The following is a 20,969-nucleotide window of genomic DNA, read 5'->3' as shown; positions in this document are numbered from 1 at the left end:
AGTGACGCTCGCGAGGCTCTGTGGACACGACGAAGCTTCGGAGACCGAGGACTCGGGCCCCGAGGACCTCACTGTGGTGAGGTCTTTGTATCAGGACAGCGCGTATTGCATGAACCACATGCTTTGGGGCGAGCAGGCCGTTCTCAGTCGATCTGAGCGCTCACTTGTCTCAGCACTTGTTCGTTGAAGCGCGGAGACAAGGTGGTCCCGCGGACCAAAGAAGGGATCAAGGCACTCGATAACAGTCGCGACTCAGCGGAGCCGATCTCTCACCCCTACCAGCCCTTCAGCAAGTGCTTTTTGAACTCCAGAGTACTGTTAGCTCACAGGGCTGACCGCGACTTGATCAATCGTTCCGGGAAGCTCGTGGCTCACTGCATTGTGGACTACTGCTTGCCCTGGCACATGTACGGCTCTGCCGCAGGTTCAGCTGACAGCCTGAAACAATGCAAGCAACACTTGCTTGTTTCCTTCGCTTCGATCCGAGAACGCAGCAAACACAGCCAGTAGGTGCTATGTATACAAAGTGAGCATTTCTAAACAAGTATGAAAAGGGTCAAACATGTTTCCATTTGAATTACAGTCAGATTTGCAAGAATAGCTTTCTGTCATTGAGATAGTGACAAAAGGAACAAGTTTTGTGTGTACTTGCTAAACTTCAGAATAAACACATGTGAAAACTTGAAGTATTTGATGTGTATATTCCTCACACTTCGCACGGGACCCCCCGCGGACGTGCTCCCCTCGGGGTCAGCGGGACCCCAACGCAGACGCACTCCCCTCGGGGTCGGCGGGACCCCCGTAGCTGCTAAACTTCAGAATAAACACATCAAGCCATTAATAACTTGATATTTTCTCAATTCTGCATATGTTTGATGAAGAAAGTGCTTTGCAAACATGTTTCCATTTGAATTACAGTCAGATTTACAAAAACAGCTTTCTTTCGCTGAGATAAGGCCAAAATGAACAAGTAGTGTGTGTAGCTGCTAAACTTCAGAATAAACACATCAAACCATTAACAACTTCATATTTTCTCAATTCTGCACATGTCTGATGAAGAAAGTACTTTGCAAACATGTTTCCATTTGAATTACAGTCAGATTTATAAAAACAGCTTTCTAGAAGGTAGCTTCCTAGAAGGTAGCGTGGCCGAGCGGTTTAAGGCGCTCTAAGGTCTAAGGCGGTCTAAGGCGCTGGATTAAGGCTCCAGTCTCTTCGGGGGCGTGGGTTCGAATCCCACCGCTGCCAGGAAGCTTTTCGGGCAGTCGTGGATCAGCGGTTAGGGTGTCGGCCCCGTAACCGGTGGATCGCTGGTTCGATTCCCCGTACCGGTGTCCATGGCTGAGGTACCCTTGAGCAAGGTACCTAACCCCCACTGCTCCCCGGGCGCTGCACACGGTCGCCCACTGCCCCGGGTTTGCTGTGTGTGTGTGCATGTCACTTGGGTGGGTTAAATGCAAAGCATGAATTTTGTTGGAGTGAGTTCCCTCCAATGACAAAATATGTCACTTTCATCTTCATCATCTTCATCTCTCCCTGTTCTGGCCTTGCCAGTTATTCAGTGTTCTCTAGTGACTCCTGTTGGTCATTTACTGTAGTGTAGTGTTTGAGCACTGATTTTGTATTTCCTGTGTAAGAGGAAGATAGTCCAAGCAAACTGAAAATGGCCTGTGTGCTCTTGTGAAGCTGATGTTTGTTCATCTATTGCCATCCTTTGTTCATAGCCCTTGAGAAGGTATTACTTGTAAGGTCATACACTGTGAAATGATGTATCTTTGATATGAGCACATTTTCTTGACCACATTTATGTTACGATGTCTGTGAATTTAGTGATTTACTTGGGGTAGCCTTTTTTAGTTTATGTATATATTATGTACTAACAGATTAGTGAATTAATGCTCCATTAATCCTGTAACACTTATTTTGTTTAATACTTACTTGCTGGTCATGCTCATGTTATATGATATGATGTAAGTGAAATTTACCAATATTGTTGTTTATGTATTTTTTTTTTGATGTATTTTCACACTGCTCATACAAGTAAAGCATCTCAACATCACTTCATGGTCCTGAGAGTTACTGTATGGACGTGTTTAACTTGCTGGATAACTGAAGGGGGAAAATTTCATTGAGGCCAGTAAAGTGAAAAGGTACACCGCAACCAAGTGCTATCTCTCTGATGCTGGATCTACATGGCATTTTACAAACACACTCTCAACCCCAAGCATCAAGTGATAAGTTAGGAGAGAAATCTCCAGGGCCGGAGTATCGTGTTCTGTCCAGCTACCCAGAAAACATTGCCCCTCGAATAAAGAAAGAACAGATTCCAACTCCCAAGACCCACTTGTAACATCACCTCTCCAATAAGACCAACAACCCAAGCTACTCTGATCATTATAATGAAAACAAGCCCTCTACATCACACTACTTCAGTGACAATGATGCCTCATTTGATCTCGCCAAATATTCGGCGCGAAGCCAGCTGGTGTCATCAGGGCTCATAAGGTTTGATGATCGGCCTGAGAATTATTTGGCTTGGAAATCGTCATTTCTTAATACCATCACACGCTTAGATCTCACACCTGGAGAAGAATTAGATCTAATCAAATGGCTAGGGAGAGAATCAGCAGAACATGCACGCCGTATAGTGAATCGTCAGTGAATGTAAGAAATCTGTCTGCTGGACTGGACCTGATATGGGAGAGGTTAGAGGAGACTTATGGGTCACCAGAGGCTATAGAAAATGCCCTTTTCACAAGGATAGAAAACTTTCCCAAAATAACAGTCAAAGACAACCAAAGGCTCAGTGAATTAGGTGACCTGCTGACTGAACTCGAAGCTGCAAAACAAGATGGCTATCTTCCGGGCCTTTCCTATCTCGACACTGCAAGGGGCGTAAACCCCATTGTGGAGAACTGCCGTATGCGCTCCAGGAAAAGTGGATGATGAAGGGCTCTCACTATAAAAGGGAATTCCAGGTTGCCTTTCCTCCCTTCTCCTTTTTTGCAGAGTTTGTGCATACAGAAGCCCAGGCACGTAATGACCCCAGTTTTAATCTCACATTATCCTTCATGACCCCAAATAGGAAAGACAGACTTGAGAGTCATGGTAATCTAAGTAGGCCAGTCTCTGTTCATCAAACAAATGTCTCATCCTCTTCCAGTCCCCCTTTTGCCAATCGCCAGTGTCAAAATACTGAAGATCCAGATAGACAATGCCCAATACATCGCAAAACCCACCCACTAAAGAAATGTAGGGGTTTCAGAGAAATGCCCCTGGAAAATAAGAAGAAGATTCTGAAAGAGCATTCTATCTGCTATAAGTGTTGTGCATCCACAAGGCACGTAGCGAGGAACTGCGAGGTGACTATTAAATGCACTGAATGTGACAGTGAGAGACATCAAGCTGCTCTCCATCCAGGCCCAGCTCCATGGCTCACCAAGCCATCTCCTCCTCCATCACAGCATGGCGGGGAGGAGCAAAATCCTACCAACCTAGATGTCACATCAAAATGCACAGAAGTGTGCGGGAAGGGTTTCAGTGAGAAATCATGTTCCAAAATATGCCTTGTGAATGTATATCCAACTGGCAGATGCAACGAGAGCTGAAAAATGTATGCCATATTAGATGACCAGAGTAATAGGTCATTGGCACAGTCTGAGTTTTTCGACACATTTGGCATAGAAAGTACATCATCCCCATACACACTGAGAACATGCTCTGGACAAATTGAAACCACAGAGAGGAGAGCAACTGGCTTTATTATAGAGTCTGCGGATGGTAAGACAAGCCTTCCGCTGCTCACTTTAATAGAGTGCAATGTGGTTCCAAACAATAGAGATGAAATACCTACCCCTGCAGCTGCTCACAACCACCACCATCTAAAAGCAATAGCTCATGAAATACCGCCACTAGACCCCAATGCTGAGATCTTGTTGCTATTGGGGAGAGACATATTGAGAGTGCATAAAGTCCGCAAGCAATGCAATGGCCCCAACGATGCCCCCTATGCCCAAAAGCTAGATCTGGGCTGGGTAATAATCGGAGATGTGTGCCTTGGTAGAGCACACAGGTCGACAGAGGTAACCAGTATGAAGACATTCGTCTCAGAGAATGGCAGGCCAAGCCATTTCAGTCCATGTGAGAACCACATGAAAGTCAAGGAGAAGTTTTCCTCAAACCAGCACCAACTCTTTGCCCACTTCTCAGGGAGAAGTCACTCACACAGCACAAGAGATGAGACCTTGGGCCAGTCAGTTTTTTGTCAAACTAAAGATGACAATAAACTTGCACCATCAATGGAAGACCTATGTTTCCTCAGCATGATGGAAAAGGAGTTCTTCAAGGATTCCACAAACAGCTGGGTTGCACCACTGCCCTTTCGCAACCCACGAAGGCGACTGCCCAATAACAGGGAGTATGCCATGAGCCACTTTAAGTCACTACGCCGCACCCTAGAGAAGTGCCCAGAGATGAAGTCTCACTTCACTGAGTTCATGCAAAAGATGGTAATAACCATCATGCAGAGTTGGCACCTCCTCTGCAGGAAGGCAAAGAGTGCTGGTATCTGCCCTCATTCGGCATATATCATCCCCAGAAGCCCGGGCAGATTCGTGTTGTCTTTCACTCCAGTGCCCAGTTCGATGGGGTCTCTCTAAATTATGTGCTGCTCTCTGGACCCGATCTGAACAACAGCCTGTTAGGTGGCCTCATGAGGTTCAGAAAGGATCCTGTAGCCATCACAGCAGACATCCAGTAAATGTTTCACTGCTTTCTGGTACGTGAAAACTGCAGGGATTTTCTACATTTCCTTTGGCATCGTGACAATGACCTGAGCAAAGAGGTCGTTGATTTCAGAATGAGGGTGCATGTCTTTGGAAACAGCCCATCGCCAGCTGTGGCCACTTATGGGCTCAGACATGAAGAGGAGAGGGAGTATGATAATGAGGTCTGACAGTTTGTGGAGAGAGATTTTTATGTGGACGATGCCTTGAAATCATTCCCTACAGAGGAGGAAGCAGTCACAGTCCTCCAACAAGCACAAGAGATGTTAGCAGTCTCAAACCTCAGGCTCCACAAGGTAGCCTCCAACAGAGCTAAAGTGATGGATGCCTTTCCAGTTGAGGACCGAGCCAAGGACATTCAAAACCTTGACCTTGCTGTAGATGAATTGCCTGATCAATGCAGTCTTGGGGTGAGATGGAACATCATGTCAGACTCATTCACATTTCACGTTCCTGAAATTGAGAGACCGTACATACGTAGAGGTGTGCTTTCAACTGTGAATAGTCTCTTTGACCCCTTGGGCTTCCTGGCACCGGTAACTACCCAGGGACGACTGCTCCTCAGAGAGCTCTCAACACAAGTCAGTGAATGGGATCTGCCCCTTCCTGAGGGTATGTGTGGCGAGTGGATAAAGTGGCGAGACTCACTCCAAGATCTAAAAGAGTTGCATGTTCCACGCACAACCGTCGCCCCCCCTCCAAAGCTCTACATACTGAGTTGTGCGTGTTCTCAGACGCTTCTGTTAAAGCCATCTCAGCTGTTGCTTATCTCAAGGTCACTGATCACAATGGGCACACTGAAGTAGGTTTCATACTCGGCCAGGCAAGACTGGCCCCACAGTCAGAACTCAAATCGTCAAAATCCCCAGGTTGGAACTATGTGCTGCTGTTTTAGCTGTTGAGATCGCTGAGATCATTGTTGAAGAGATAGACTTGAAACTCGACTCAGTTAGGTTCTACACCGACAGCAAGGTTGTGTTGGGCTATATCCACAATCAGTCAAAACGCTTCTATGTCTTTGTGAGTAATAGAGTACAGCACATTAGGCAGTCCACTCAACCCCAGCAATGGCATTATGTACCAATGGAACAGAATCCTGCTGACCATGGCTCACGATCTGTCCCAGCCTCCAAGCTCAACAGCACCACATGGCTAACTGGACCTTCTTTCCTTCATCGTCCTCCCAAACAGCTCCTAGATGGACCAGATGCATTTGAATTGATTGACCCTGACAGTGACATGGAGATTCGCCCAGAGGTGAAGGCCCTTTCCACCATTGTCTCTGAGAGCACAATGCGCCTGGAGCGTTTCTCCAACTGGAAAGTTCTCATTAAGGCAGTGGCTTATCTGCATCACATTGCTCATTGCTTCACCCAGTCAGCAGATGTTGGTAACTGTGTTGGATGGCACATCTGTAGCAAAGGTGCATCCAAGGATGTCCTAGAGAGAGCTGAATACATCATTTTCAGAGATATGCAGCACGATGCGTATTCAGAGGAGTTAAAGTGCATTACTGCAAAACGTGATCTCCCATCACACAGTTCACTTCTGAAGCTTAAACCCAGTATTGACAGCAGTGGTCTACTCCGAGTTGGTGGGTGCATCAATCAGACAGGGTTTGAGGTGCGAGAAACAAACCCTCTCATAATCCCAGGAAGCCACCATGTCACAACTCTTCTCATAAGGCATCACCATGAAAGAGTGCAGCATCAGGGAAGGCACTTTACGGAAGGAGCTATAAGGGAAAGCGGGTTGTGGATAGTTGGTGGTAAACGGCGCATTAGCAGTGTAATTCAAAAGTGTATTATGTGCTGGAAGCTCAGAGGCAAGGTTGAGGAGCAGCAAATTGCAGATCTGCCAGCAGAGAGATTGCAAATTGATCCTCCCTTCTATGTTGGCCTAGATGTGTTTGGCCCATGGGAAGTGACCACAAGTGACCACAAGAGGTGGACAGGCAAACAGCAAGAGATGGGCAGTGCTGTTCACCTGCATGTGTACAAGGGCAGTGCACATTGAGGTCATTGAGGAAATGAGCTCATCAAGTTTCATAAATGCACTTAGAAGGTTCTTTGCAATCCGTGGTCCTGCCAAACAACTACGGTTCAACCGTGGCACCAACTTTATTGGCGCATGTAGGAAGCTGAAGCTGGATACCTCAAAACATATCAAAGTACAGGGGTACTTAGAAGACCAGAGGTGTACCTGGATCTTCAATCCACCACATTCTTCACATATGGGTGGCACCTGGGAACGCATGATCGGAGTGACGCGGCGTATACTCGATTCAATTCAGTTTCAATTCAGTTTATTTATATAGCGCCAATTCACAACAAAAGTTATCTCATGACACTTTCCAATTTGAGCAGGTCTAGACCAAACTCTTTGGAAGATGTTGAGTTAGTAATATGCATTAATGGGACATGAATGTGTGCAGAAGAAGAGGGAGAGGAAGAAAGAGCTCAGTGCGTCATGGGAGGGCCCCCGGTAGTCTAAGCCTATAGCAGCATAACTAGGAGCCGCCCTAGGCCAGCCCTAACTATAAGCTTTATCAAAGAGGAAAGTTTTTAGTCTACTCTTAAATATAGAGAGGGTGTCCGCCTCCCGGACCAAAACCGGAAGATGGTTCCATAGATTCAATGCTTCTCCAGTCTGGGAAGGCACGACTCACTCACGAAGTCTTAACCACCCTTATGGCTGAAATTACAGTCATCATTAATGCACGGCCACTCATTCCAGTTTCATCAGACCCCGAACATCCTCACATTCTGACACCGTCCATGCTCTTAACTCAAAAGGCAACTTCATTGTTGGCCCCTCAGGGTGATATCAGCATGAAGGAGCGACGAAGGTCTTCTTAAGGCCCATTTCAGAACTGGTTTACCTCTTATCATCAGATCAAGCTGTTTACTTGAATGTGGTAGTGGTATCTTTAAGATACCAGACGGGGAGTGTTCTGGCCTTGCCAGTTATTCAGTGTTTGATTGATATTCAGTGACCGATTTTGTATTTCCTGTGTAACAGGAAATTAGTCCAAGCAAACTGAAAATGGCCTGTGTGCTCTTGTGAAGCTGATGTGTGTTCATCTGTTGCCATCCTTCGTTCATAGCCCTTGAGAAGGTATTACTTGTAAGGTCATACACTGTGAAATGATGTATCTTTGATATGAGCACATTTTCTTGACCACATTTATGTTACGATGTCTGTGAATTTAGTGATTTACTTGGGGTAGCCTTTTTTGGTTTATGTATATATTATGTACTAACAGATTAGTGAATTAATGCTCCATTAATCCTGTAACACTTACTTTGTTTAATACTTACTTGCTGGTCATGCTCATGTTATATGATATGATGTAAGTGAAATTTACCAATATTGTTGTTTATGTATTTTTCAGTTTCACACTGCTCATACAAGTAAAGCATCTCAACATCACATCCTGAGAGTTACTACAGTGGTATGAAAAAGTATCTGAACCTTTTGGAAATCCTAACATTCCTACATAAAATCACCATCAAATGTGATCTGATCTTTGTCAAAATCACACAGATGAAAAAACAGTGTCTGCTTTAACTAAAACCACCCAATCATTTATAGGTTTTCATATTTTAAGGAGAATAGCATGCAAACAATAACAGAAGGGGGAGGAATAAGTAACTGAACCCTCTGCCTAAGGAGACTTAAAGGGCAATTGAAACCAATTTTTACCAAACTATTGAAGTCAGGTGTGTGCCCAATCACTGATGAATTGCTTAAAGCTGCCCTGCCCACTATAAAAAACACACCTGGTAAGAATTGTCTTGATGAGAAGCATTGTCTGATGTGCACCATGGTTCGCTCAAAAGAGCTGTCTGAAGACCTGCGATCAAGAATTGTTGATCTGTATAAAGCAGGGAAAGGATACAAAACCAGCTCTAAAAGTCTGGATGTTCATCCATCGACAGTCAGAGAAGTTGTCTACAAATGGAGAGAGTTTGGAACTGTTGCTTCTCTCCTAAGGAGTGGCCGTCCACCAAAGATGACGCCAAGAGTTCAGCGCAGACTACTCAGAGAGGTAAAAAAGAACCCGAGAGTGTCTGCTAAAGACTTGAAGGAATCACTGGCACAGTCCAATATCTCTGTGCACACATCAACTATATGTAAAACACTGGCCAAGAATGGTATTCATGGGAGGACTCCACGGAGGAAGCCACTGCTTTCTAAGAAAAACATTGATGCTCGTTTAATGTTCGCAAAAAGGCACTTGGACACTCCACTGAAGTTTTGGCAAAATATTTTGTGGACTGATGAAACCAAAGTTGAATTGTTTGGGAGGAATACACAACGTCATGTGTGGAGGAGAAATGGAACGGCTCACCAACATCAACACCTCATCCCCACCGTGAAGCATGGTGGAGGGTGCATCATGGTTTGGGGCTGTTTTGCTGCCTCAGGGCCTGGACAACTTGCAATCATCAATGGAAAAATGAATTCAAAAGTTTATCAGGATGTTTTGCAGGAAAACCTGAGGCCGTCTGTCAGACAGTTGAAGTTAAAAAGAGGATGGATGCTGCAACAAGACAATGATCCAAAACACAAAAGTAAATCAACTTCAGAATGGTTTCAGAAGAACAAAATACACATTCTAGAGTGGCCAAGTCAAAGTCCAGACTTGAACCCCATTGAGATGCTGTGGCATGACCTCAAGACAGCGATTCATGCCAGACATCCAAGGAATCTGACTGAACTACAACAGTTTTGTAAAGAAGAATGGGCCAAGATTAGCCCTGATCGATGTGCCAGACTGATCTGCAGCTACAGGAAGCGTCTGGTTGAAGTTATTGCTGCCAAAGGGGGGGCCACAAAATATTAAATGTGATGGTTCAGTTACTTATTCCTCCCCCTACTGTTATTGTTTGCATGCTATTCTCATTAAAATATGAAAACCTATAAATGTTTGGGTGGTTTTATTTAAAGCAGACACTGTTTTTTCATTTGTGTGATTTTGACAAAGATCAGATCACATTTGATGGTGATTTTATGCAGAAATGTGAGAAATTCCAAAAGGTTCAGATACTTTTTCATACCACTGTATATGGACGTGTTTAACTTGCTGGATAACTGAAGGGGGAAAAATCAGTGAGGCCAGGAAACTCGCTGAGATAAGGCCAAAATGAACGAGTAGTGTGTGTAACTGCTAAACTTCACAATAAACACATCAAACCATTAAGTACTTCATATTTTCTCAATTTTGCATATGTCTGAAGAAGAAAGTAGTTTGTAAACATGTTTAGACGTGAACTGCAATCACATTGCAAAAACAGCTTTCTCTCGCTGAGATAAGGACAAAATGAACAAGTAGTGTGTGTAGCTGCTAAACTTCTTCTAAAATTCTGCACTTTTCTGAAGAAGAAAATTATTCAAGAGATACAAGATACAAGATAGGTTTATTTGTCACATACACAATCATACATGGTACAATGTGCAGTGAAATTCTTTGTGTCCCTGCTACCAAAAAATAGGTAAATAAAAAATTTTTAATTTAAAGAAAAAAATAATAAAATTAAAATTAAATAAAAAAAAAAAAAAAGTGAAAATGTGCATTATTTACATCAGTGGTATTTACAACTAGTGCATGTAGTGCAGGTGGGAGTGAGATTGTTCAGATTAACGCTCACTGTTGAGCAGACGGATGGCCTGGGGGAAGAAGCTTTTCCTCATCCTCTCAGTGTTGGTTCTCAGGCAGCGGAACTGACGGCCTGATGGCAACAGGGAGAAGAGTGAGTGTCCGGGGTGATGGGGCTGCCTGAGGATCTTCTCAGCTCTCGACCTGCATCGTTTGATGTAAATGTCCTGCAGGTCGGGTAAGGTTGTTCTGATTGTTGTTCTGACTCCTAAGGGCCGAGAGGTCCTGCTTTGTGCAGCTGCCCATCCATGTGGTGATGCTCCCACTCAAGATGCTCTCAGTGGTGCAGGTGTAAAAGTTCCTGAGCACCTTGAGGGGGAGCCTGAAGTCTCTGAGGCGTCTGAGGTGGAAGAGACGCTGCCTGGCCTTCTTAACAGTCCTGTTAATGTGCAGTGACCAGGACAGGTCCCGTGTGATGGTCACACCGAGGTATTTAAAACTGTCCACCCTCTCCACCTCAGACCCGCCGATGCAGAGGGACGGATGTCATTCTGCTGCTTCTTCCTGTAGTCCACAATCAGCTCCTTAGTTTTGCTGACGTTCAGCAGGAGGTTATTCTCCTGGCACCAGCTCTCCAGGAGGGTGACTTCCTTCCTGCAGGCCTCCTCCTTGTTGTGGGAGATTAACCCCACGATGCCTGTGTCGTCAGCAAACTTTATGATGGTGTTACTGTCTGATGTGGACACACAGTCATGTGTATACAGGGAGTACAGCAGGGGACTCAGCACGCAGCCTTGGGGAGATCCATTGTTGAGGGTGAGAGGGGATGAGCTATGGGGGCCCACGCGTACCACCTGTTGTCTGCCAGTAAGGAAGCTGTGGATCCACCTGCACAGGGAGGAGTTCAGTGCAAGATCACACAATTCAAAGTGACCAAATGGTCCACTGTGTTAAACAGACTTTAAAAACCCATGAAACCATAAAGTATTTAATGTTTATATAAATCAATGCATTTCTAAAAGTTTAATTTTTATCGACCCCATATATTCGAAGTCAACTTGTGGCATAACAATCATCACATCAGTGGGGAAACAGGGCGACTTGGATAAAGGCAATATGGAATGGCCAGGGAAAAAGACGGCACCGTTAGCTAGATAACTATCCATGAATAGGAAGTTTGTCTTGAAAATATTTATGGCATAATTAGGCTACACATACCTCTGATTAGCTTTCTCTTCATCACCTTCCTTCTTCTGCTTTCTCTGCAGTTTCTCAGCTCCTTTTGGAAAAGAAGAAAAGACAGCTTCAAAACTTGATGTATTAGGCTATTCTGCACCTGCATTCCCATACTGTGGGACAGCCCTCTGATCATGTCCATTGCACTCAGTCGAACTTTTCTATTTCAAAGCAACACGCTATTGAAAAAACAAACCTCTGCCAACTTCTTTTATTACGTCTAGCACGTTCAACTCAGAGGAGGTTACAACGTACAAAATAAAATGATCTTTGAATTCCCTGCTTTGCTTTCTGCCACAACGCCCGACAAGAGGTCAGGATGGATGGATGAATAAAGACAAAAATGAGGACGTAATATTTTGAGAACTGAGGATAAGATGATTCCTCGTATGAAATTCATGTGCTAACCGCAAGGGGGCTATATTGTAAGTAACTACACCTTTACTAGCTTCAACATTATAATAACATGCTTAATAATAACTGTAATTCAACAATATAGCAATAATGTTCAAACTTAGCTTGAGAGAAAAAGAAATCAAACCATGTTTTGTGTCAGCATTTACAGAAATGCTGTACTTAGAATTGTCAGGTACTCGTATTTGCATTTCCTCTTCCTATGTACTGTAGTGACCGAAGGAATGTGATAGCGTATACAAGTGGCCAATACACAGTCTTTTGAATTGTCTCACTGGACATTTATTCAAATCACATGAAACAATACCATATAGTTATATAATTTTTTAACTAATCCTTGTTTGCCCTATACCAAAAGTTATATTGCATGCATTACTCATTTTAATTCATCACAAAAGAGAGAGGTAAACTGATAATAACAAATTCTCAAGATCGCAGATTCATCAGCAGTGGCTTTCTCCATCTCATAGTGAAATATGTAGAAGAGCCTAACTCTTCATACTGTGAACGGGACTGAAGCAACGCTCGCTATGGAAAGTTCAATCGACCCCATATATTCGACTATTAAACTTATTGCATAATAATCATGACAGTGGGGAAACGGGATGACTTGAATGAAAGCGATATGGAATGGCCAGGGAAAAAGACGGCAACGTTAGCTAGATGTTATATGCATGAACAGAACGTTTGTCTTGACTATATTTATGGAATAATTAGGCTACACATACCTCTGGTTAGCTTTCTCTTAATCCCGTTCCTTCTTCCACTTTCTCTGCAGTTTCTCAGCTCCTTGTAAAAAAAAGAATAAAATATGTATTCAAAACTTGACCTTTTAGGCAATTCTGCACCTGTATTTCCATACTGTGGGACAGCCCTCTGATCATGCCCATTGCACTCAGTCGAACTTTGTCCCTTCTAGCCTTTGCAGCTGCTATTTCAAAGCAACACGCTATTGAATAAAAACTTGCGACACTCTTTGAGTTTGCTGCCAGGCTCACAATATTGATAAACAAACCTCTGCCAACTTCTTTTATTATGTCTAGCACGTTCAACTCAGAGGAGGAAAAAAACGTTACGAGATAAAAGGATCTTTGAATTCCCTGCTTTGCTTTCTGCCACCACGACCGACAAGCGGTGAGGGTGGATGGATGGATAATTGCATAAATGAGGACGTAACATTTTAAGAACTCAGGATAAGATGATTCCTGTTATGAAATTCACGTGCTAACCACAAGTGGGCTATATTGCAAGTAACTACACCTTTACTAGCTTCAACGTTATAATAACCTGCTTACTAATAATTGTAAATCAACAATATAGAAATCATATATTGTTCAAACTGAGCTTGAGAGAAAAAAGAAGTCAAACCATGTTTTCTGTTTAATTCAGTCAAGTTTGACTAATATTAAGCCAAAAACTCAGTTGTTCACAGCCTTCTGAAAAACGCGTACTCAAAATGGTGAAACTCAGTCACATTTGATGATTTCTGGGCAAAAAACTTGATTCTGTACAGTTCTGTTAGGAAAATGTACTTAAAGCTTGAGCTTAAACTTGAATCTCAGTATTTTGAGTACAGTTTCCACACAGAACTGTGCACAATCGAGATTCTGCCTTTGATGTAGTGAAATGTGACTGAAGTAGACAGAAAACAGGGTTTCACCTCTGTTTCATTCAAATTCCAGCTCATCACACGAGTAAGAACTTTATGGCCTGCTTTCAGTGAGTCAACTTGAGTCTCAGCATTGTTGGGATCTCTGGTCATGTGCTCTGGAGAACAATAGAGAGGCCTACATGTGACCCATAAAGCCTGACTTAGAGTGACTAACCGTTAGAAATCTATTTTATGGCGTACGCCTAGTCATAAATTCCTGAGTTCGAACCCCGAACGAGCACGGACATTGGCTATGTGCCAGCCATCCCTAAGGAATCTACGGTGACGTCACTCAGGTAATAAAAGGTCACTGCAACCATCACACGCGGCTTTTTCCCGTGTGTGCTGTGACAGTGAGAGCTTCTCCAGGCTCTCCAAATGTCCAAACCGCCAAAAGGGAGCAAAAATCAGACGTTTGATTAACATCATTTTAGATCCCGGGTCACAGTTCTGCAACTCGCAGGCCGAGAAACAGACTGCTGTATTTTTTCCGTAGCTTTTCCTTTTTTTCTTCATCCGACGTGGATCGCTGGACAATCAGCTGATCGCACGTTAACGAGCCGTGCGCCGACTTTGTTAAGGACGAAACAAAGTTTGTCAACTTTTTCACCGGTGATTTTCTCCGCTGCCGCCGAGAGATCAACACTCCGCATCTTCTGAATAACGGACCGCCAGCATCCCGCCGAGGACGACGCTGCAAACGTTTAAGCGGATCATTATTTCAAACTCCGAAAGATCGGAGCAACGCAAAGTAAGAGGCTTATGTCTGGGCAGAGATAGCGTAAAATAGAGTTTGTTTACACATGCTTTGTAACTTTTAAGTGCTGCATTTATTGATTTTGGTTTCCGGTCGGTCATTTCCGGCGTTTCAGCGAGACCGCGCGTCACCAGTTAAAGGACCAATAGCTGAGCAGATAAGCTCCGGTTTACTGACTCCGCTATTGTGTGGTGACACGCAAGTTTCTAAAGAATTAGAGTGGATTATTTTATTGGGTTGTGTTTCTTGTATTTTCATTTCTATCTTTCCTCACACTCTTCTTTCTGAACAGTGAGGCGAAAGTCCGAGCACACGATCACGAACCGTAACCAAGGGGTACGCGGCGCTCAAAGGCTTCCGCCCATTGTTCTCTTCTGTGATCACATAAGCAACCTCACGTTGGCTATCACCATCTTGGCTCTGAATAATACAGCCGGCGTATTCTTCTGTAGTCATTTTGGGTTTTGCTGAGTCATCACTTGCGTGTGACTAGTTGTTGTGTTTGCTGAGTCATCCTTTATGTGGTTGTTCATCTCGTGTGCTGACTCCCCCTCCTGTAGTCCTCCACCATTTTGGTTGTAGTTTCCCCACTCATGTGGCCGTCCGCCATCTTAATTGTAGTCAGCCACTAGCTTGTTGTTGTTAGCTGCTATCTCGTTAGCCGCTACCTTGCTAACCGCCATCTTGTTTGTTTTTAGCCACTGCTACCGACCTCATAGTCGCGCGTCGTCTCAGGACAATACTCAGGTAATTTGATAGCACTTGTTTTTTTCACTCTGAGCATTTAAATAAAGACTGCTGTTGTGCAACTTGCTCTGCATCTGAGTCCTATTGAGCCGGAGCCTGACAGTACACACTGGTCAGCATGGACTCAGCAGAGACCCCGCCCGATCGCTCGGAAATGCCGCCGATGGCAGCTGCTCTGCGGGAACAGGAGGCTCGATTAAGTCGCCAGGAGGAGTTCCAGATAGCGATGGCTTCTCACGTAAACAACCTAGCTAACCGTGTACAGGATCTCCTCGACCAAATGGCCAAGCCATCGGCTCCTCCGCAGGCTCCTGTCCCTCCTGCAGTCACCACACCTGCTCCGGCCTTTCCTACAGTGGGAACGGGTGCCAGTCTGGCTTCTCCAGAGCGATACTCGGGAGAAGCTAAGAAGTGTAAGCCGTTTCTTATTGACTGTTCGATTCATTTTGAACATTCTCCTTACGCTTTTCCCACTGACAGATCTAAGATCGCGTTCATGATCTCCCACCTGGCGGGGCGCGCTAGGGCTTGGGCTACGGCGGAGTGGGCACGGGACTCAGCGCTCTGCAGTTCTCTCTCTGACTTCCAGGACGCTCTTCTGAAAATCTTCGACCCCGTCTCCGGAGATCGCGAAAAGGCTCGAGAGCTGAGCAACGTTAGACAAGGTGCCGAACCAGTGAGCGATTATGCCACCCGCTTCCGTACCCTGGCAGCGGAGAGTGGATGGAACAGCACCACGCTGTACGACGTGTTCCTGAAGGGTCTAGCGGCTCCCATTCAGGAGAAAATGATTCCGCTGGACCTGCCCCCTGATCTGGACTCGCTCATCGCTCTCGCCATCCATACCGATAACCGTCTCCGGGAATTAAGATCTCAGCATCGGTGCGGATTCACGGAGAGAATGAGCGTCCCTCCCTTACAGCCTGCTGATGGTCGTTTCGACCGCCGACCGCCTTCGCACTCCTATTCCCTCTCCCCCGCTAAGGAAGGCGATGAACCCATGCAGCTAGGCCGAGCTAAACTCATGCAGGAGGAGCGGCTACGTCGGCAGCAGGAGAGCCGTTGCTTTTACTGCGGAGAGTTGGGTCATCTGATTGCTGCCTGTCGGGCAAAGAAACCCACAGCGGTGAGTCATGTTTCGGCTGTTGGTCCTGTTCAACGCATCCTCACGCCAGTCAGGTTAGTACACCACGACTTTAATTCGAAGCTCCCCGCTCTCGTTGATTCAGGGGCTGACGAGAGCTTGATGGATGTAGATCTGGTTAACAAGGTTGGTCTCCAAACTGAACTTCTGGCTAGACCATTCAGGGCCAGTGCTCTGGATGGAAAGGAACTATTCACCATCACGCATAGAACAGAGCCTCTGGAACTAATAATCCAGGGGCATAGAGAACTCTTGACTTTTTATGTGTTCAAGTCTCCTTCTCAGGCTCTGGTTTTAGGCTATCCCTGGCTGAAAAAACACAACCCGCATGTAGATTGGAGATCTGGACAGATTCGGAGTTGGGGGAAAGATTGTGAGGGAATATGTTTGGTCCCGCAGGAGCCTAAGACCACTGAGACTATGACTAATGTTGTTTCCTCTGATTCCGCCACAGACCCTGAGTACCCAGACCTAGGATCCGTGCCCACCTGTTACCACCACCTCAAGGAGGTGTTCAATAAGTCTAAGGCGCTGTCACTACCTCCGCATCGACCCTACGATTGTTCCATAGACTTGGTTCCGGGATTCACTATCCCCAAGGGACGTCTATACTCCGTATCTGGGCCGCAAAGAGCTGCGATGAAAGATTATATCCAGACCTCTCTTAAGGCTGGTCTCATCAGCCTATCCTCTTCTCCAGCTGGAGCTGGTTTTTTCTTTGTAGAGAAGAAAGATGGATCGTTAAGGCCATGTGTTGACTATAGCCCTTTAAATGATATAACAATAAAGAACCGGTATCCCCTACCTCTGATGACCTCTGTGTTTGATCAAATTCAACAGGCAAGCATATTCACAAAGCTAGACCTACGAAATGCCTATCATTTGATCAGGATCAAAGAGGGTGACGAGTGGAAGACAGGCTTCAATACACCCAGTGGTCATTACGAGTACCTGGTCATGCCATTTGGGCTAACCAACGCTCCAGCAGTATTTCAGGCTATGATAAACGATGTTCTTCGTGACTTTCTTGACCAATTCGTTTTTGTATATTTAGACGACATCCTGATTTATTCAGCTGATCTGGAAACACATAAGGTTCATGTGTCAAAAGTATTGAAGAGACTCCTAGAGAATAAATTATTTGTCAAAGCAGAGAAGAGTGAGTTTCACGCCGACATAATCTCCTTCCTGGGCTTCATTGTAGCCCCTGGTAAGGTGCAGATGGATCCGGCTAAGATTAGCGCGGTCGCTGACTGGCCCTCACCCGATAGCCGCAAGAAGGTTCAGCAATTCCTCGGCTTTGCGAACTTCTACCGGCGGTTTATCAGAGGCTTCAGCGCCATAGCCGCTCCGCTTCATGCGCTGACATCCCCCAAAGCTCACTTCCAGTGGACTCCGGAAGCGGAGTCGGCTTTCCAGCTCCTCAAGCGGCGCTTTACCTCAGCACCCATCCTCACCCTGCCAGACCCGCAACGACAGTTCGTGGTGGAGGTGGATGCCTCCAATGAAGGCATTGGGGCAGTGCTCTCCCAGAGGTCCGAGCATGACGACAAGATGCATCCTTGCGCGTTCCTTTCCCGGCGGCTGTCCAATGCGGAGAGGAATTACGACGTGGGCAACAGGGAACTGGTGGCGGTCAAGCTGGCGTTGGAGGAGTGGAGGCATTGGTTGAAGGGAGCCAGCCACCCGTTCATCGTTTGGACGGACCATAAGAATTTGGAATATATTCGCAAAGCCAAGAGGCTTAATTCCCGCCAGGCCAGGTGGGCGCTGTTTTTTAACAGGTTTAACTTTTCTCTGTCTTACAGGCCGGGGTCCCAAAACATCAAACCTGACGCCTTGTCTCGGCTATACGACCCCGAACCTGTTGCCAAGGAACCAGACTCCATCCTTCCGCGTTCCTGTGTGGTTGGATCGGTGACTTGGCAGATAGAAAAGGAGGTAGAGCAGGCTAATAGTGTAGCTCCGCCACCTAGTGATTGTCCTGAGAACAAGCTGTTTGTCCCAGCAGAACTACGATCACGGGTGATTCATTGGGCTCACACCTCTTTGCTCTCCTGCCACCCAGGAGTTCGACGGACGTTGTTTGTCATCTCCCAGAGGTTCTGGTGGCCATCCATGGGGGCGGAGGTCCGGGAGTACGTGGGAGCCTGCTCGGTCTGCGCTCGCAACAAATCTTCAACCGGACCTCGAATGGTGCTACTACAGCCTTTACCTATCCCTTCAAGACCATGGGCGGAAACATCATTAGACTTTGTCACAGGACTCCCGCTCTCCCAAGGCAACACCACCGTACTCACAGTAGTTGACAGGTTTTCTAAGATGGTCAGGTTCATTGCTTTGCCCAAGCTTCCTTCAGCTAAGGAAACGGCTGAAACTATGATGGCAAATGTCTTTAGGGTCCACGGGTTCCCACAGGACATAGTTTCTGACCGGGGGCCCCAGTTTGTGTCTAGTTTTTGGAGGGAGTTTTGCCAGCTCATCGGAGCTACAGCCAGTCTGACCTCTGGATACCACCCGGAGGCTAACGGCCAGACCGAGCGCCTTAACCAGGAGCTGGAAACCGGCCTCCGCTGCCTGGTGTCCCAGAACCCGTCAACATGGAGCAAACACCTGGTCTGGGTAGAGTATGCCCACAATTCCCTTCCTACATCGGCTACTGGTCTGACGCCCTTTAAATGTGTGTTTGGCTATGACCCCTCTCTTCCCAGACAGTGAACCAGAGAGCTCGGTTCCTTCCGCATTTGCTCTGCTACGCTGCTGCCGGCGGATCTGGGGAGCCGCCAAGCAAGTTTTGATCCGCCAGGGGAATCGGGTCAAGAAGGCTGCTGACCGCAGGAGGAGACCAGCTCCGGTCTACCAGCCAGGCCAGAGGGTCTGGCTATCTGCCAAGGACCTCAACCTCAAGGACTCCTCTAGGAAGCTGGCACCGCGGTTCGTGGGTCCTTTTCCTATCACCCAGGTCGTGAATCCCGCCGCTGTTCGTCTTCGCCTGCTTCACCCCACGTTCCATGTCAGCCAGGTCAAACCCGTCCGGGAGAGTCCCTTCGTCCCTGCGGCCCCTCGGCCTCCTCCTCCGGAGATGGTGGATGGGGGGCCAGTGTACAAGGTGAAGCGGTTGCTGGCCGTACGGAACCGGGGCCGTGGTAAACAGTATTTGGTGGATTGGGAGGGCTATGGCCCGGAAGATCGCCAATGGGTCCCCTCTCGCCACATTGTGGACAAGACTCTTATCATGGACTTTCACCGAGACCATCCTGGTCAGCCTGGGCCGTCAGGTGTCAGCCCTAGAGGGGGGGGTACTGTCACACAGCAGTGAGGTATTGTCTCATTTTGGTTTTATGTCTCGTCATTTCCTGTTTTATTTTGAAAAGTAACTCTCCTCTCGTTTCAGGTCACTTGCCCTTCCTCTTGTGTCTCCGGTCTGATTGTCTACCCGATTACCTGATTGTGTCCACCTGTTCCCTATTATCCCCTGTGTTCAAATAGTCTGCGTTTCCCTTGTCTTGTGCCAGTGTGTTATCGTCCTCGTACGTTCACCCTAGCTCTTTTCTCACCACAGCCACAGCCACAGCCTAGATAGTATTCTTTGTTTGCCTTTTGGTTCTATCCTCTGTACAGAGTGACTTTTCGTTGATAGTTTCATAGCATAGAGTTTTTCGCCCATAGTTTTGAGACAGGGTTTTTTGTGTTCTGCTTTCTTTTTCCTCTAGAAGAGTGATTTTAGTTCGACAGTAGTTTTTCCTCCTTGCAAGTGATTTTTTGTTTCTCAGAAAGATCTTTTCCTTTAGATATTCATTCCTCCTATGGGAGCGCTTTCTTTTGTAGACAGAGCAGATATTCACCTCGGTAAGTTTGATAGCTCTTTTGTTTCTACCCCTGGCAAGTTTTCATAGTCGCGCGTCGTCTCAGGACGATACTCAGGTAATTTTATAGCTTGTTTTGATAGCTTGTAACCACTTGTTTTTTTCACTCTGTTTGTATATCTCTTGACGGAGCATTTAAATAAAGACTGCTGTTGCGCAACTTGCTCTGCATCTGAGTCCTATTGAGCCGGAGCCTGACAATCACACAGCAAGTATTTCATGGACTGTTTTCAGTGAGTTAACTTGAGTTTCAGCATTGTGAGGGCAGTTTTCTCACAGACCTGAAAACATTGAAGTTTTTGGCTTAGTATCAGTCAAATGTTGAATTGCTGAAATGTTGAATTTGACAGAAAACATGGGTTGACCCCTGTTTCTCTCAACATCCATGTGATCACAGAGCAAGTACTTTATGACTTGCGTTCAGTGAGTTAACATCAGTTTCAGCATATTGAGTGCAGTTTTCTCACAAAATTGTACAAAATTCAAATGTTCAATGTTCAATAACATTCAAATGTTATTGAATTAGACAAAGAACATGGTTTTACCTCTGTTTCTCTCAAATTCCAGCTGATCTCAAGACGAGCACTTTAAAACCTGTTGTCAGTGAGTATACATGAGTTTCAGCATTTTCAGTGTAGTCAGTGTAGACCCGTGCAAAATGACGTTTTTGGCTTAGTATTAGTCATATGTGACTGAATTAGACAGAAAACATAGTTTGACCGTTGTTTCTCTTAAATTACAGTTGATCTCACAAGAAACTTTCACTAA

At 45.8% G+C, this 20,969-nt stretch overlaps 1 non-coding gene across 1 annotated transcript; it reads left to right on the top strand.

The window, feature by feature from the left end:
• The first annotated feature begins 1,139 nt into the window (after nt 1–1,139).
• Nucleotides 1,140–1,248, top strand: trnal-aag. The gene has a single exon. It is a non-coding gene; the product is annotated as a tRNA-Leu (tRNA).
• The last annotated feature ends 19,721 nt before the right edge of the window (nt 1,249–20,969 follow it).

The sequence above is a fragment of the Scatophagus argus genome, chromosome 22 (assembly GCF_020382885.2).
Source record: "Scatophagus argus isolate fScaArg1 chromosome 22, fScaArg1.pri, whole genome shotgun sequence".
NCBI classification, from domain to species: Eukaryota; Metazoa; Chordata; class Actinopteri; family Scatophagidae; genus Scatophagus; species Scatophagus argus.
The sequence above is the reverse complement of the archived record's forward strand: the minus strand, read 5'-3'. Positions and strand labels throughout refer to the sequence as shown.